At 40.1% G+C, this 16889-nt stretch overlaps 1 protein-coding gene and 1 long non-coding RNA gene across 10 annotated transcripts in view; one reads left to right on the top strand and one right to left on the bottom strand.

Annotated features, from left to right (window-relative positions):
• MCTP1 (multiple C2 and transmembrane domain containing 1) overlaps positions 1-16889 on the top strand; it is a 1073276-nt gene that overhangs the window by 523454 nt on the left and 532933 nt on the right. The gene's annotated exons all lie outside the window — the stretch shown is intronic.
• Positions 12247-16889, bottom strand: part of LOC133251675 (uncharacterized) — a 31636-nt gene continuing 26993 nt past the window's right edge. Inside the window, exon 5 of the long non-coding RNA XR_009737730.1 lies at positions 12247-15215. This is a non-coding gene — a long non-coding RNA (uncharacterized LOC133251675). The remainder of the gene's footprint in view (positions 15216-16889) is intronic.

Below are 16889 nucleotides of genomic sequence, written 5' to 3'. Positions count from 1 at the left end.
CAGGCTCTAGAGCACAGTACTGTGGCGCACAAGCTTGGTTGCTCCCCGGCATGTGGGATCTTCCCTGATCAGGGATCACACACCATCTCCTGCATTAGCAGGCAGATTCTTTACCACTCAGTCACCAGGGAAGCCCCCACTTAATGTTTAATACATCTAAACACAATGAGCATATTTAAATAACAAAACTGGTGAGCGGGATTGAATTTGTGAAACCAAATTCCTGTATTTAGAATAGGTAAAATTAGTCTATAATTAATTATGTAAACTTAAACCTTAAATTTAAACAGTAAAAGACTTCAATATATAAAGACAATTTTATAAAACCTATCTGATATGACTAAATTTTTGTGTGCTAAGTCGCTTCAGATGTGTCTGACTCATTGCAACCCTATGGACTGTAGCCCACCAGGCTCATCTGTCCATGGGATTCTCCAGGTAAGAATACTGGGGTGGGTTGTCATGCCCTCCTCCAGGAGATTTTTCTAAGCCAGGGATTGAACCTGTGTCTCTTACCTGTCCCGCCTGCCAAGTTCTTTAAGTGACTAAAATGTTGATTAAATCTCTCAATTAAGCTAATAAGCTACTAAGGAGAAATACACAAACCATTTAGATGGATGAATATTTTATCCTGGCAGGAAAAAAACCCCATAGCAATAAGCACTATTAAAAAGACTTTTCTTAAGCCGTGTTTCTTAAGCGCAGTCACTGAGGACTAACTTCACCCTCGTACTGATGAAACTCACAGGATGCGAGCCATTAGTTCTCTTCCACAAAATAACCTTACCTTGATTCCTGGCGTCACTGTCTTAACATTTTTAATTGATATTTCCCATTATCTTTGCTAAGCTGGAGGAAATAAATAAATGCCCATTTCCTAAAGAAAAGTATTTAAATGATCCTTAGAAACAGAAAAACAATGCAGAAATTAGAAGGAAAACTTTGGCATTTGGACTAATAAAGTGAATAATAGAAATTCTTCTTTAAAATGTCAATTTATAATGTCTTTGTTTGCCCCAGCTAACAGTCTGCCTGGAGAGTGATACTTCTATTTGTATTTCGGCATAGCAGCAGTTTGGCTCAGATGAAATATCTGATTCTTAATACTGGTAGATGTGCCAAAAAGCCACACAAACCAGAAGGTTAAAAATAATTTCTATCAACTCTGCACAGTGTGTTTGAGGAAGAGCAGATTGTTGTAACTTTCATGCTTACAATCAGAGTGCATTCATAAACAGAGGCATTTAAACATTTATACGTATCTGATATCTGGGACATAGTGCAGGGCACGGAAGCCTGGCATGTTGCAGTCCATGGGGTCTCAAAGAGTAGGACATGACTGAGCCACTGAACAACATCAACAGTATACCTGATATCGTAGAAATACCAAAAGCTGGGTAGGAGAAGTCAGTATTTATTGTAATCTATCTTCTAACATTCAATGATACTAATAAAAATAATAGTGATAATATTTTTGAGAACTTACTGTATACTGAGAGGAGGTGAAATATTTTACAAATTCAGAGTTAATTATTATATTAGACATATATATAAATCTTTACTATATTTACTATATATTTATATATAATTTTATATCCACATACATATTTACTATATAAAAATATATATTTACTATATATAAAATATATATATTTACTATATATATGATATTTACTATACTTACTATATACTATCTTTACTATATATATATATACACTATATATTACTATATATATTTACTATATATTTACTATATATGTCTTTACTATATTTACTATATATATAAATATACTATATATTTATTTACTATATATATGTAAGTCTATTTACTGTAAGACTTTGCTATATTAAAGAACAATCTTAAATCCCTCTAAGCATGTAGTGACTTATTCACCTGAGAGAAGGTGTACCTGAAATAGTTTTCTTTGTCCTCCTGGAAAAAATACGCAAAGAAAATTCTAGAAGTAGATCACACCCTCTTGCAGCTGCACTGTATCCTGCCTCCTTGCTTCTGGAGGTTTTCTTGATATGTTTTTAAAATAGGTATTTGGTTTTATGTTGGTCAAGTTCTCACGCAATTTGTGTGTGTGTGGTGTTTGGCGCGAGTTGCTAATATTAGCTGTGATCCAGAACTCAAAGTGTTTATGATTTTATTATAGAGGTTCCTGAATGGTGGTAACTATGTAGTTCTAACTCCCTTCTGAAACACGTGGGAACAGGGGGCTAGCAGGAAAGGATGGAGCTCGAGGATGAGAGGTGTGTAACTTTCAGACAGCAAGCAGGGCACCCTCCTGAGATGCGCAGTGAGTCCTTCTTTCCAGCAGGTATGGCTTTAAAACTTGCCTCTGGGTCACCACCTGCTTGCATGGCCTTCGCCGTCCCCAATTCTTTCAGCTTCTATGGAAAACGATTCCTCACTCTTCTTCTTTTTATAAAATATTTATGTATTTGGCTGCCCCGGCTCTTAGTTGCAGCACCGGGGCGTGTGGGATCTTTCGTTCTGGCATGCTAACTCTTAGTCGCAGCATGTGGGATTTAGTTCCCTGACCAGGGATTGAACCTGGGCCCTCTGCATTGGGAGCATGAAGTCTTAGCCACTGGCCCACCAGGGAGCACAACCTCCCTTATTCTTCTTGATGTTGGCATCTCTGACACCAGGGCTTCCCTGGTGGCTCAGATGGTAAAGAATCTGCCTGCAAAGTGGGAGAGTTGGGTTCAATCCCTGCATGAGGAAGATCCCCTGGAGAAGGGAACGCTCCTACCACTCCAGTATTCTGGCCTGGAGAATTCCGTGGACAGAGGAATCTGGCAGGTCTATCCATGGGTGGCAAAGAGTTGGGCATGACTGAGCAACTTTCGCTGACTCTCTGGCACAAAAAGGATTGGGGGTAGAAGGTCCAATCAGAATTTAGACTTGAGAGATGTTTATTTCAAGAGTCAGACCAAGTATAATGCACTTTACTAAAGCTAGAATAGCTTGTGGTGGGACAATAGTAATCTTTTTTTTTTCCCCTTTACTGTGATCAATTGGATGCAAATGTATCTGAAGATCAACAATTTCTCCTTCTTGGAGCAGCAAATATAAATCTGATGGGGCTGTTCACATACTTCAGAGACTGATCTCATGCCATCCCACCAAAATAATGAAACTGAAAGTGAAAGTCGCTCAGTCATGTCTGACTCTTTGCGACCCCATGGAATTCTCCAGGCCAGAATACTGGAGTAGGCAGTCTTTCCCTTCTCCAGGGGATCTTCCCAATCTAGGGATCAAACCCAGGTCTCCCACATTGCAGGCAGATTCTTTACCAGCTGAGCCACCAGAATAATGAAACACACCTTAATTACCTGTGATCTGGCCAAGTTCTAGATTGTTTTGTTCAGTTATTTAGTCAAGGTCTGTCTTTGGTCTCCTAAGAAATCAAGAGAGCCAGGAATAAAGAGCAGGAATTGGTGGGAAAGAAAAACAGAGCCCTGTCTTTCTGTTCTTCTGCACCAGGTTTTAGCTCAAGCACAGGCTTGATTGCCAGTTCTGTTGGGGAGTTGATCCCAAAGAAAGGACTGTTATTTTCCTTAGAGGAGCAAATTGTGGCTATTAAAATTTGAGTTGAGACATTTTAACAGTAAGGTATGTGACGTCATTTCAAGCGTCATGAAAAGGGGTTAAATGAAAGACTGGCTAGGCTAGATGGATAAAATTCTTATTTTATGAAGGCAGTGTAAGAGACAGAAGTGCAAAATCAATAGCAAGGAGGACGGTGCAGAGCTCAAATAAATCACCCGACAAGGCCTGTGAACAGACCTGAGAAAGATAGTGTATTTCCTCGTGAAAAGACAATTTCATGCCCACTGCCTCGCCACCAGCTTCCTGTACCAAGGCCCTGCTCCACCTCACTCTGAGCGAATGACTTTTCTACCTGCATTGTTGAGAAAGGGCTTCCCAGGTGGCCACAGTGGTAAAGACCTGCCTGCCAGTGCAGGTAGATGTAAGAGACATGGGTTCAATCCCTGGGTCGGGAAGATCCCCTGGAGGAGGGCATGGCAACCCACTCCAGTATTCTTGCCTGGAGAATCCCATGGACAGAGGAGTCTGGCGGGCTACATGGGGTCACACAGTCAGACATGACTGAAGCAACTTAGCACACATGCACACACATGGTTGAGAAAACAGAAGCAATTAGGAACCCCCACATTGTCACATCTTTCTTCCACCACAGTCTCAGACCTGCCTCCTGTGTACGACATTCTTACTTTCCCTCCCGTCACAGGCGGGAGGTATCTCTGCCCTTCCTTCCATAGGGGCTTTGTCCTATCCCTTCCCACACACGTCACCCCTGAAGTAGGTGCCCCCTTTTCTGCAGCATCCCTTTCACCTCTGCACTGTATCATTCTGAGAGCAAGTAATGTACGGTAGCAGTGAAGTGAAGTGAAAGTTGCTCAGTCGTGTCTGATTCTTTGCAACCCCATGGACTATATAGTCCATGGAATTCTCCAGGCCAGAATACTGCAGTGTGTAGCTTTTCCCTTTTCCAGGGGATCTTCCCAATCCAGGGATTGAACCTAGGTCTCCCGTATTGCAGGCAGATTCTTTACCAGCTGAGCCACAAGGGAAGCCCATGAGGTAGCAGAGCACTTCTCAAATTTTACCTTGTGTATGCATCACCCAGGAATCGTGCTAAAATGCAGATCACCATTTGAGTAAGGCTGCATTTCCCATCTTAAAAAAAGCAAAATCCCCTCTTTGACCCCATGCATATACTCGCCAGTCCGTCCCCATTTTTTAGCACCCCTTTACAACCAGACTTTCTGAGAGAGTTGTTTGCAATGTGTCTGCTTTTCACTCATTGCCCAGTCCGTCCACCCCAAGCTTCTGTCCCCACCGCTGAACCAAAATTGCTTTCGTCAGTAAACTCCGTTTGGTGAAAAACCCACGGACAGGGGCTCCTTGACCTTGCTGAAGCAGAGTTTCAGAGAGATTACCCCTCCCTTCTTCTGGACACACTTGCCATTAACTTCTGAGATGCCTCTTCCTCATTTTTCTTCTACTTCAGTCTTTTTCAGTCTGCTTTGCTAGCTCCTCCTGGACTGCCTAACAGCCACATTTTGTTGTGCCCTGGGACTCTGTCTTGTCCCTGGGTATTCTTATTCCCAGGACTCTGTGGGCCTTCTACATGCCACGGACTTCCAAATCTGTATCTCCAGCCCCGACTCATACCTCCATCCAGCTATTGATGTCACCTCCTGAATATCTAACAGGCATATTTTTTGCGGCCCAAATGCATCCCTTCATCTCCTTTCTCCCCTAAGTTTGCTATTCCTCTACTCTTCTCTAGTTCAATAAAACAAAACAAAAACAGCCTCATTTACCATGTCCCTCAACCAAGAATATAGGCAATTCTTTGATTTCTCTTTTTCTTACCTTGTAGATCCAATCTTAGTATCATGTCTATGATGACTTTTTTTGCAAAACATCCTGAATATGCCTACCTGGGTCTAAGCTTTCATCCCCTGGTGGACCGCAATAATAACCTCCTCTCTTGGTCTCCATTATGCCTAAATGGTCTTTTAAAAATGTAAATTAGATTCTGTTTTTTTTATTTTTTTGCCTGAAACTCTCCCATGGCTTCCCATCAGGCCTGGAATAAAATCTCCGCTGCTCGCTTTGCTTGACTTGACGTCTGTGGCCTTGCCCGCTTCTCTGATACCTTCTTGCTCCACTCCCCTCTCCACTTGGCTCCCAGCGGTGGCCATCCTTTGTTTCCTCCGAGGAATTCACTTTGTTTCTCCTTAGTACTTGTGCATTGTCTGTCCTGGTGAGTTCCTGCCTTGTTCTAGTGGTCAGCCTTTGGCTTCCAGATCACTCTCCCCGGACCCCTTCTCCCACACACCAGCTTTTCCAGCTCTCTTGACAATGGCTTTGGGGGACTTGGCTGATGGGAGGTGCTGAAAGGAGGGAAGAAGGAAGAAAAATTGGAAAATTTCCTTCTTTCTGTGTTTTCCTCTTTCTTCCTGCACCCTGCCCCCAACACCACCACCTTTGGAGACATTTTCCAGAGATACCCTCTCCTGCATAATCCCGAGTACCGCCAAGCAGTCGCGACCATGGCTCCAGCTCTTGTCCTGGTTCATCCACGTGGTCTGGCATCTGGCCCGATGACGTCCCCTCCCTCTGGGAGTGGCTTCCTGCTTCGCCGATGTCTGTCACATTCTTACTCTCAGTGTAGCGGCTTCTCTGAGTGAATTTCTGTGTCTGAAATGCCCGGAGTTTCTATCTTCCCAACCTAAGTGGGTCTCAGGGATGAAGTTTGTCCCCAGGGTAGCCCTCTGAGTCACTCTCCAGCCCAAGCACCTGTTTTGACTCTGTTCATTACCTTTTTCACTTTCTGTGATTTTTCTTCTTCATTTACCTACATGTTTGTTTGGTGCTGTCTTGCTTATTACCATCTGCCCAGAGTTTTGAATAGTGTCTTACATGTAGTTGGTATTCAGTAAGTATTTATCGAATGAATGAATGAAGGAACTGGACTGAGATTTGGCTAAACTGCTGCTGCTGCTACTGCTAAGTCACTTCAGTCGTGTCCGACTCTATGCGACCCCATAGACGGTAGCTCACCAGGCTCCTCCATCCATGGGATTTTCCAGGCAAGAGTACTGGAGTGGGGTGCCATTGATACTGCTCAAATGTGTGTGTGTAAGTTGCTTCAGTCGTGTCCAATTCTTTGTGACATTATGGATTGTAGCCTGCCCATGGGACTCCTCTGTCCTTGGGATTTTCCAGGCAAGAATACTGGAGTGGGTTGCCAGGCCCTTGTCCAGGGGATCTTCCTGACCCAGGGATTAAACCTAAGTCTGTCCTGTCTCCTGCATTGATGGGGAGTTGTTTACCACTAGTGCCCCTGGGAATGAAGTTAATTATTATCCGGCTTCTAAAACTCAGAAAAGAAAAAAGACAATAAGAGAAAGAGAAATTAGGCAAAAAAGAAGAAGAGAATGTTTCCCCTTGGGAAGAAAGAAAATTAGTGGGGAGAAGGAAACTAATCAGTATATAATATCTACTAACGCGCCAGTGGCTTTATGTATGTGATTTCTTTCTGTTCCCATATCAACATTCAGGTAGACATTATCTCCATCTTACTGGTGGGGAAACTGAGAACCTGAGAGGCTGAGTAAATTGTACAAGTTTGCGTGGCTGTAAAATGCACACAGCAGGATTCAAGCCCACAGTGGCCATCTGCTGATTAGGACAGGCCCAGGAGCTGCTATCAGTGTGATAGAGTGGGGCTTTGTTGTTTTCTTCCAGGTTGATTTCAGGATGAGCCTGTTTTTGTGATTTAGTCTGCAGTAAGAAAGGGGTTTAGGGGGTAGGCCCACCTCATATATCAGCAGCATCCCGTCGAGCACAAAGTTGTTTTTCAGGGACGTGCTACATATGGCATCGATAAAGAAAGATGGGCAAGTTCCCTTCAAATTCAGCATGCCCTTTATTTGTACCCACGTTGCCTCTGTTTTGTTGAATTTCATTGAAGAGCCCTATTGTCTTCTTAAAGAGGACAATTAAGTTCTCAATTTTGTCCTCAACTTGCTACATTATGGCCAGGTCTGAAATGGTGGATTATATTAGATTATGGGCTTCGCTGCTGGCTCAGATAGTAAAGAATCTGCCTGCAATGTGGGAGAGACCTGGGTTCAATCTGTGGGTTGGGAAGATCCACTGGAGAAGGGCATGACAACCCACTCCAGTATTCTTGCCTGGAGAATCCCCATGGATAGAGGAGCCTGGCAGGCTACAGTCCAAGGGGTCGAAAAGAGTCAGACACAACTGAGTGACTGAGCACACATATTAGATTATGCAGTTTATAGGGAAACTGAGGAAGAAAAGCCCCAAATGGTGGAACAAATTATTTTTTCCTAATGCTGATCTCCCTTGTCTGGTGGATTCAAGTCAGGCCATCAACATGGCTTTGACATTGCATTTTCCCTGATTTGTTCTTAAGACCTTTCTCTATCCCCAAACTTTGTGCTCTCAGAACCCCGAAAACTTACAGCAAACAAACAAATCACAGAAATTAAATAGCAATAAAACTGTTGTTGGCTTCATATAAAAAAATATTATCCAGTATTTAAATGGCAATTATTTCCAGAAACTTGGCAATTGTAACCGTACAAATGATGAAATTGATTCCAGTCAGAGTCCATCTCTGTTTGGAAAGGAAATACCAGTAGTGTTTGAAAAATGGATTATTAAAGACCTTGCTTTGCTGAAGGTGGCTCATATGTTCTATTTGCTAACACAGCATCTTGTTGGGGGAAAAAAAAATAAATGCAGCTTTTCCCTACCCCAGATTATTTTCACTACAGATCTTTAGAGCAGGAAATAAAAAACAGCTAATGGTTCATGGGGCATGTGGAATTAGTTTAAGCAAAGCCAAGCCCTGGTCCTGCTGACCGCCTCCTCCTTCCTGTACTGTTTTGTCTATGCTGGCCTTAGAATATGTCAACAAATCTCTTTTAAGCTCTGATGGGAAGAAAGGAGGGTGATTCTCTCTCTTTCTCTAAGGGAGTAATTTACAACAGATGTGCTTTCTTTTTTTTTTTTTTTTAGAAAGGTACAAGTTTGTCTTGTAAAATATTTGTAAAGAGAAATAGCCTCCGGATTTCACAAAGTAATCCTTACTCGGTCTCGGAGATGTCACAGAGAGCGTTGCTTTTATAACACTAATGTGATTCTTTGCTCACACAATTTGATTAAACTCAAGATTAGTTTTTGGGAAGAGCCAAGTTTAAATATCTAAAACAATGTAGTGAAGAAATACCATATGTTACTTGATGGCTTTTTGACAGTGACCTGAAAGGAGTCCAGTTTCAGTCATGAGACCTGGAATCCCAGGAACTCTTTCTAACTAGAGTAATGAGACCCTAACTTCTCCAAGCCTCCCTTTCCTTATCCATAAAATGGGGAAACCACCTGCCCCTGCCATCCAAGTGGGAAGATAAGTTAAAAATGCTTAATAAAGTCCTATACGAGGTGAACAATTTCAAACAAACCTATTCAAGAAAACATCTTCCAGAGTTCCATACCTTCATGTATATGCTTTTTTTTTTTTTTGTATAGTTAGTAAAAGGAATCTTTTTAAAACTACTTTTTTAGTAAGCAGATTGGCAGCAAAGCTCGTGCTGTTTAAAATAAAATAATAAATCCTGGCTCTGATTCAGCCATGAGGCTCGTTGAAGAAAAAAACCACTGATTTAATGGGAAGTGTTACCTGCATAAGTGCTGACAGATAAAAATCACATGAGAAAAAGGTGTATGCTTTGCTGAGTATGACTGACTTCGGCCTTAGAGAGTGTGCAGCTTTCAGCAAGCAGGGAATACTGTAAAGAGATGAATTGACTCCTCATTTTTCAAATCCCGTATCTCAGATGAGGACAGATACAGCTGGGGGCACCAAACGAGAGTGAGCATAGATGGGGGTAGAAGTTTGAGTTGGGATGAAAGGCATCTGGTCTTTGGTTTGCTCATGTAGGGAATGAGAGTAATAATACCCTTCACCCTTGTGTGACTGTTGCAAAGATCAAGTAAATCGATACATGCTTATGTAAAATGATACAACCAGAGATAACCTGATTGAATTTAATGACAAAGAAATTATATAAGCATAGTATTCCTTAGGTATCACAAATAAGGAGGAGAAAATTCTCATCTTTATGAATATTTAATAAAATTTATCATTTAAAAAGTTTTTCAGTGCTTCCTTTTCAGTCTCTTCAAACTGTTAAGTAACATTAATGGCTAGTATGTACTAAGCACTTTCTGTGTTCTAGACATTTGCAGTAAATGCTTTAAACTCAATTTTATAACCATCAAGGAGGGAGGCTCCATAATTACCCCCATTTTACAGATGAAGATAAGTAAATTGCTCAAAATCACACAGTTAAGGCCATAATGGAAGCACAACCTGAACTAGGGTTAACCAAAGAGCCAGTTAGTCAGAAATCTAGAGTAGGGACGACAGAGGATGAGCTGGCTGGATGGCATCACCGACTCGATGGACATGAGTTTGAGTAAACTCGAGGAGTTGGTAATGGACAGGGAGGCCTGGCATGCTGCAGTCCATGGGGTCGCAAAGAGTCGGACGCGACTGAGTGACTGAGCTGAAGACTATGGTTGTCTAGAAGGTTTACAGCCTTCCCTAAACTCAGTTGCCCCCTAAGCTGTGCATTTGAACTCCAGTCAGATTTAAAAACACATCTGGAAATGAAACAAATGATTTCGAAAGAGGCTTTTAAACACACATGTACACACAACTTTTTCATTAGAAACTGGGATAAAGAAGAACTCGCCCGGCACTGCTGTTTAGATCCAGAAGCAAGCCCAGGCTTCTGCTCCCTATCGGCAGTCAGGCTGACAGTACTGGGCCCATAGAAAGTGCAGGAGAAACTCTGTTCCCGGCCGTGTCCTCAAATAAATGGTGTCCTCAAATAAATCAGCCAAATAGCCCCGGGGGCAGAGGCTATTCCACAGCCTTGCTATCTCCTCTGTAAACTGGCTAATCATCACCAGAAGGGATTTTTTAGGACACACCTAATTTAACCTTTTTTTTTTTTTTTCAAAGGATCCCAAGGACAGACAGTGACTTGTCTTAGGCCACCATAATCCTGAGTGTGCTTACACATTTTCTAGACCTTTCTACAATGCGTGCATTTTGACTTTGCAGAATTCTTATCTCAACACTTGGACTGTCCTGGGTGAAGGTTTCCTTTGTCACTGATTTTCCTGTCTGGTTGCTTGGGAACAGCAGCCTTGGGGCTTCTGCTGTGGCTTCTATTGAGGTCAGCCTGGAGCCAGGCCTTGTGGCCCTTTCCCTTGAGAGTCCATCTGAAAGCAGAGCGGTCTCCTGGGACAGAGCGCCAAGAGATGGCATCATCTATAGCACCGCCCCCTGGAAAGTGTACTTCCTGCCTGCTGGCAAGGAGATTAGTCAAAGGTTTTGACACTGATATATAGCCCTGATCTTTCAAGCAATTACAGGAACTAACTGGACAGTTACAAGGAATTTTCTTAAATGCTTAGAGAGAGGGAGACTGGTACATCCCTCGAGGTCTACATGAGGGTTTTGAGTAGAAAGAAATTGGGCTCCAGGGAACTCTCCCTCCCAACAGCAGATTCATCTGTGCCGCCTGGGTACTTTCTGTAAGGTTTATCTACATTTATATTTAATGGAAAGGTAACATTTTATGTATAGCCTTTTTACAAATAATAAAAAATTAGAACTTAAGGTGGGTAGTGAATGATTTCGTTTTTGCCTGGCTTCAAGTCATCTTCAAGAATATTCACCTTCACTTCCCCCAGGTTCTTTGTCTGCTCCTCATCCTCCTGTCCCGTGGGGTGTCCCTTCTTCAAGTTTTCCTCTCCCGTTTCCTCTTTCCTTCAGTCTCCTCTTTCTGCTCTTTCATCCTTTTCCTTTTCTCTCTCTCCTTCCTTCTTTCCTTCCCTCTTTTCCTCCCTCCCTTTCTTTGCCCTTTTTTTCTTCTGTTCTTTCTTTCCTGGCTTTCATCAAACCTTTAAGAGTGCCAGCTGCCATTTTTAAATGCCCGTTTTCATTGCTTGGCCCAAGGGATAGTGCTTTCCAAATTTTTGTTATTTTGCAATCACCTTTCTGGAGAAGGAAATGGCAACCCACTCCAGTACTCTTGCCTGGAGAATCCCATGGATGGAGGAGCCTGGTGGACTACAGTCCACAGGATCGCAAAGAGTTGGACACAACTGAGCGACTTCACTTTCACTTCACTTAAAGTTACACGCAGAATGTATAACATTAATGGGGTGAGGCACAACTAAATGTGATTAAAAATTGTACTGTAGAAAATGAGTACTGGAAAGCAAAGTATACTAAATAGAGAAAGCAAAAAAAATTAAGACCAAGTAAATGTTCATTCTGGGGGGAAAAAAAAGAAAACATGTAAAGTCAGCAGAAGGAGGGGGGAAAAAAACTCAATGTAACATTATAAAGAAACTAATATCGCTTTCTAAAATGGAATCTGACAAGTTGACACGAAGTCATCTGGGGCACGACTAAACACGCATAAGAGGTTTCATGTGTTTAGGCATACTCAAGTCGCTTCAGTCGTGTCCAACTCTTTGCGACCCTGTGGACTGTCACCCACCAGGCTCCTCTGTCCATGGGATTCTCCAGGCAAGAATATTGGAGTGGGTTGCCCTACCTTCCTCTAGATATATTGAGGAGTTCTAATATTTCAAAATTTTGTTTCAAAGGAACAAAAATAGATAAAAATAATTTGAATTGTCTTGATAAGGAATTGTATCCCAAGTTTTACTGCTATACTACTTCTGCTATATTATTTGCAGCAGATATTGTACTAAGAGCTCTATGTGGTTTATCTTATTTAACTTAGTCCTCTTTATAACTGTGAAATGTAAATATTTTTGAGAACTGTTTTACTTTTTAAAAGAAAATATTCTGACTTCAATGATGTCCATCTTTTTTTTTTTTAAAACAATGGGATAACAATACTTCTTACTTTTTAAAAGAAAATATACTGTCTTAAATGGTGTCCATCTTTTTTTTTTTTTTAAATACTGGGGTAGCAATACTTCAGACAAAACAGACTTTATTTTCCTTTTAATTCTGTATTTATTTATTTTTGGCTGTGCTGGGTCTTCGTTGCTGCATGGACTTTTCTCTGGTTGCAGCGATGGGGGCTACTCTCTGGCTGTGGCGTGCAGGCTTCTCACTGTGGTGGCTTCTCTCGTTGCAGAGCACAGTCTCTAGCTGCCTGGGCTTCAGTAGTTGTGGCTCCCGGGCGCTGGAGCACAGTCTCAGCAGTTGTGGTGCGTGTGCTTAGCTGCTCCACAACATGTGGGATCTTCTCGGATCAGGGATCAAACCCGTTTCTCCTTCATTGGCAGGATTCTTTACCAGGGAAGCCCCCTGCATCTGTCTTCTTAGCCTTAACCATACCTGAGACACCTTTAATATTTCAGTGGAGGGTTCCTATTTTCAAGGTGAATGTTGGAAAAAGAGCCACGGCACCCAGTAACCTGGGTAAGATTTGGTATCATAAAAACTGAATAAGACACTGAGATGAGATTCAGTAGTCAAGAGTCCCTGTGAGTTGTTGATTTCTCTGAGAATTTCAGTATTCTAGATTTAAGGCTGCAAGGTAGGTTCCTATGCCTGAAAAAAAGAAGGAATATTGCCACAAAGAAAACATTTTGCCACTTTATGTGCTTTTATTCAACCAATACCTCATGTCTAACATTTCCATAGGTTAGAAGTATAGATCCGAGAGGAAGTCGGTTTTGCAGGGCATGAGTGAAAAGACCAGGTGAGTGAACCAAGTTTACTGAGTGAACTAAGAAAGCTGTACACTAAAACCATCTTTAGTATAAAAAATAAATCACACGAAACATAAACATATTCCAAACACAGTTGTATACTTGGTGCTACGTTTGCTCACAGAAGAGCTGCAGTCCACAGTAAACTATCACGATTATGTATCATAGCAAATATCCTAAGTCTTACTGCTCACCTTTTGTGAGGTTACCTAGCGGGACTTTAAAGGAAAAGCAAAATTATGGTCCAGATGAGCTCTCTGGGGTGCACATCTGCATGCCTCCTCCAGAAGATCATAAGTAAGGTGAATTATGCTCTGGTTTCCTAGGACAGTTCTGTTTTGTGCTCGTCCTGATATGAGACTTCATAGCACTCCCCCTTTACACTCTTAAGACACGCTCTCACCCTAGAAAGTGAAGTAAGTTGAATTTTATAACATCAATATTTTGAGCAACATGTTCTACACGCCTGCTGTGTTGAACACAGCACAGGTGTCCAACAGATTCATTTTCTCTGACGTGAACAGGACCGACAGTGACCTCGTTGGTGTGAGTGACTGGCAGGATGCAGCTGGGTGCACAAGGAGCCCAACCCCACAGAACACACATCCCCTGACACCTATCACCTTGGCTTCTTGTTCTCTTTTGGAACAGAATCTGTGAATGGGAGCACATATTGATTCCTTAGGTCTTGAGAGTTTCCTAAATATCTCACAGCTAGGGACCAGAGAGTTCTTTCGGAAAATCCAGTGCATTTTCTAATGGGATACATGATAGTAAAATAGGTGACTATGAAAGAGTCACTGTATTTCAGGTGTGCAGTTATGGATATTTTGTGGACTACTGAAAATAACTAGATTTTAAAAATCATATGGAATTATTAAAAAAAAACTTGTATAATATACATCTCACATGTTTTCAGATTTACAGTTCTAGTTCTATTTTATGGGTAAGTTTCTTTTTACATCTTGAAAAGAAACCTTAATAATGCATTAAAAAAGAAAAAGGAAACAATAGTGTCATTTCCAAGCTTTTCAATGATTCACTACCCTATGATATTTTTTTCCATCCAGGCTGGTTTATAAAGGAAAGTAAAAACGACAATAAAAGAAATGTACCAATTTATTCTCTACTAATAAAGTATTGAACATTAATGAAAAAAGTGTGAAATATTGGAAAGCAACACAGAGCAATTCCATTACCCATTGCAGTTTGGGGTCATATACTGTATATAAAGAGTAATTACTTCATTGGTTGGAGACCTCAGTGGAGGAATATAGAATTTGATGAAAGATTTTAAAATAAAAAATTTTATCCCAAAGCATTTCCTTTTCAAAATTTGCCAACACTCCAGACTTTTTTATTTTGAATTTTGGTGGCCAGGGGTGACAAGCTTGGAGGGTGGGATGGGTATGCAGAAGGAAGAAAAATTTTAAATGAGCAGATTTAAAAAAACTCTTTAGCCAATACTCAACATTAGTACTTGGATTTAAAGTATCTACTAAAAATAGTCTTTGTAGATGCCTAAAATGACACATCTTATTAATGAAGGGCTCGTATTTTATATTTGCGCACTGCATTATTAATGTTAAATCTGGTGGTTTCTAACAACCTTCCAATTTCCATTTTTGAATCAAGTTTCTAGATTTCATTTTCTTGCTGATCATGGTGTTTATAATAATAAGTTTCCAAATCTTTGCAAGTCTTTTCTTCTTGTTTATCCTCACAGGGATCCTGGGCAGGAACTGAAATCTTCTTGGGTAGAATGAGGTCACAGTATATCATGCAGAGAATAGACTCTGGAGTTGGCTAGTCGTAGTCCTAATTCCAAGTGCTGTCATTTACCACGAGCCTGTTTTCTCTTCTGTAAAGTAGGGAAAAATACATTGGAGGATAGTGGTGAGGACTGAATGAGCTATGTGAAGAGCATTTTATGGTGCTTAATGAGTGTTTACATTTTACTTCTAAAAATAATTTAGAATACAAAAAATAAATTAAGGAAAAAGCAGATAAACCATATAAAATCATGTCCAGTGAGTGCTGATTCATTTATGTCTTCTATCCCTATTACTTTTATAGTGGTTATAGAAAATCAGGGAACTATTCTGTTTATAAAAGTAAAATATATTGATTGCAAAGAATCTGAATATTATAAGAAGGCATGAGGAAGGCAAACATCCATTTTACCTTTAATATTTTGACATATTCCCTTCATCATTTTTCCATCCTACCCGTTTCAAAAATGTTAGGATTATGCTGTATATTACATTTACTTCCCATTCTTTTAAATTTCTAGTAGATCATAAGTATTTTCACTCTTTTAAGCAGTATTTTGTGATTTCCTAATAGTCTTATCATTTGTATTAACATAATTAATTATACCCAACATGTTAATGATTTTTGTTACTATAAAAAAAACTGCCATGAAAACTGCTTCGGATGTTTGTTGAATATACTAGAAATCCCATCCCTTCATTTGTCATATTTTTGAAATTTTTTTCCCACTTAGCCTTTTACATTTATAACTTTTGATATGTTTTTATTTTATGTAACTTTAGCTACTAATTATTTTTGTGATTTTCTTTACTGCTTGTATGTTTAGAAAGTTCTTTCCTATTCCAAGGTCAGTAAATAACTTACCTATCTTTTCTTCTGCTTTTATAATTTTTTAGTTATTTGCTTTTAAATTAATGTATATTTGGGATACTTTAGTTTGAGACAGATGCTGAGGTAGATTTGAACTATCTCAAATAGGTTTGAAAATCTATTAAGGCATGATTTAATATAATTTTCCCCTAATAGTTAAAGCAATTACCCAGTAACATAATATTTCCTTCTTTATGATAGATTTATGATGGTGCTTTATCATACAACGATTCCTCTTTTAATGCTCATCTTTCATATTTTAATTATGTAAATATCTGGTACAATAAGTGCTTTCTCATTATTTCTCTTCTGCAAACATTGCTTAGCTATAGGTACTCTTCCAAATTTTAAAAATACTTCATCAAATTCTCCCCATTTTACACCAAACACATCAGGATTTGCTTGCAAAATTAAAATTTTATGTTCAACTAAAAGAATACATTCTTTTAATATTCAGTCTTCCATTGCAGAAATATATTATCTCTAATTTCTTAATAAAGATTCTGTGCATTTCTTTTTAAGGTATGGCTAAGTACCTTATACATTTTTTTGCTATTGTGAAAGAAATATTCTTCACCTCATAATTTCAGACTGGTTAGAGTTTATTCTCAGTAAACTTTCATTGTATAACCAGCATGCTTCATCTTCAACTTATTCTGCATGTAGAAAAATATTTTGTAAGAACACATTACTTCATAGATGTAAATGAACTTAGCTGGTGCTTGACAGAGAACACTGAAGGCTGTGGAGATTATTAGAGCAGACCAATTCTGCAATTATAAAAGGAACAAGAAGGAGCCACTGGTTGTCCATTTTATTCTAAAATGTACAATTGCATAGGTGAAATGAATGCATTTTGTTTTATTCCTGGGGAAGGGAAAAAAGACCAGAA

This window comes from Bos javanicus, chromosome 7, assembly GCF_032452875.1.
Source record: "Bos javanicus breed banteng chromosome 7, ARS-OSU_banteng_1.0, whole genome shotgun sequence".
NCBI classification, from domain to species: Eukaryota; Metazoa; Chordata; class Mammalia; order Artiodactyla; family Bovidae; genus Bos; species Bos javanicus.
This window is presented reverse-complemented; position numbering and strand designations above follow the sequence as displayed.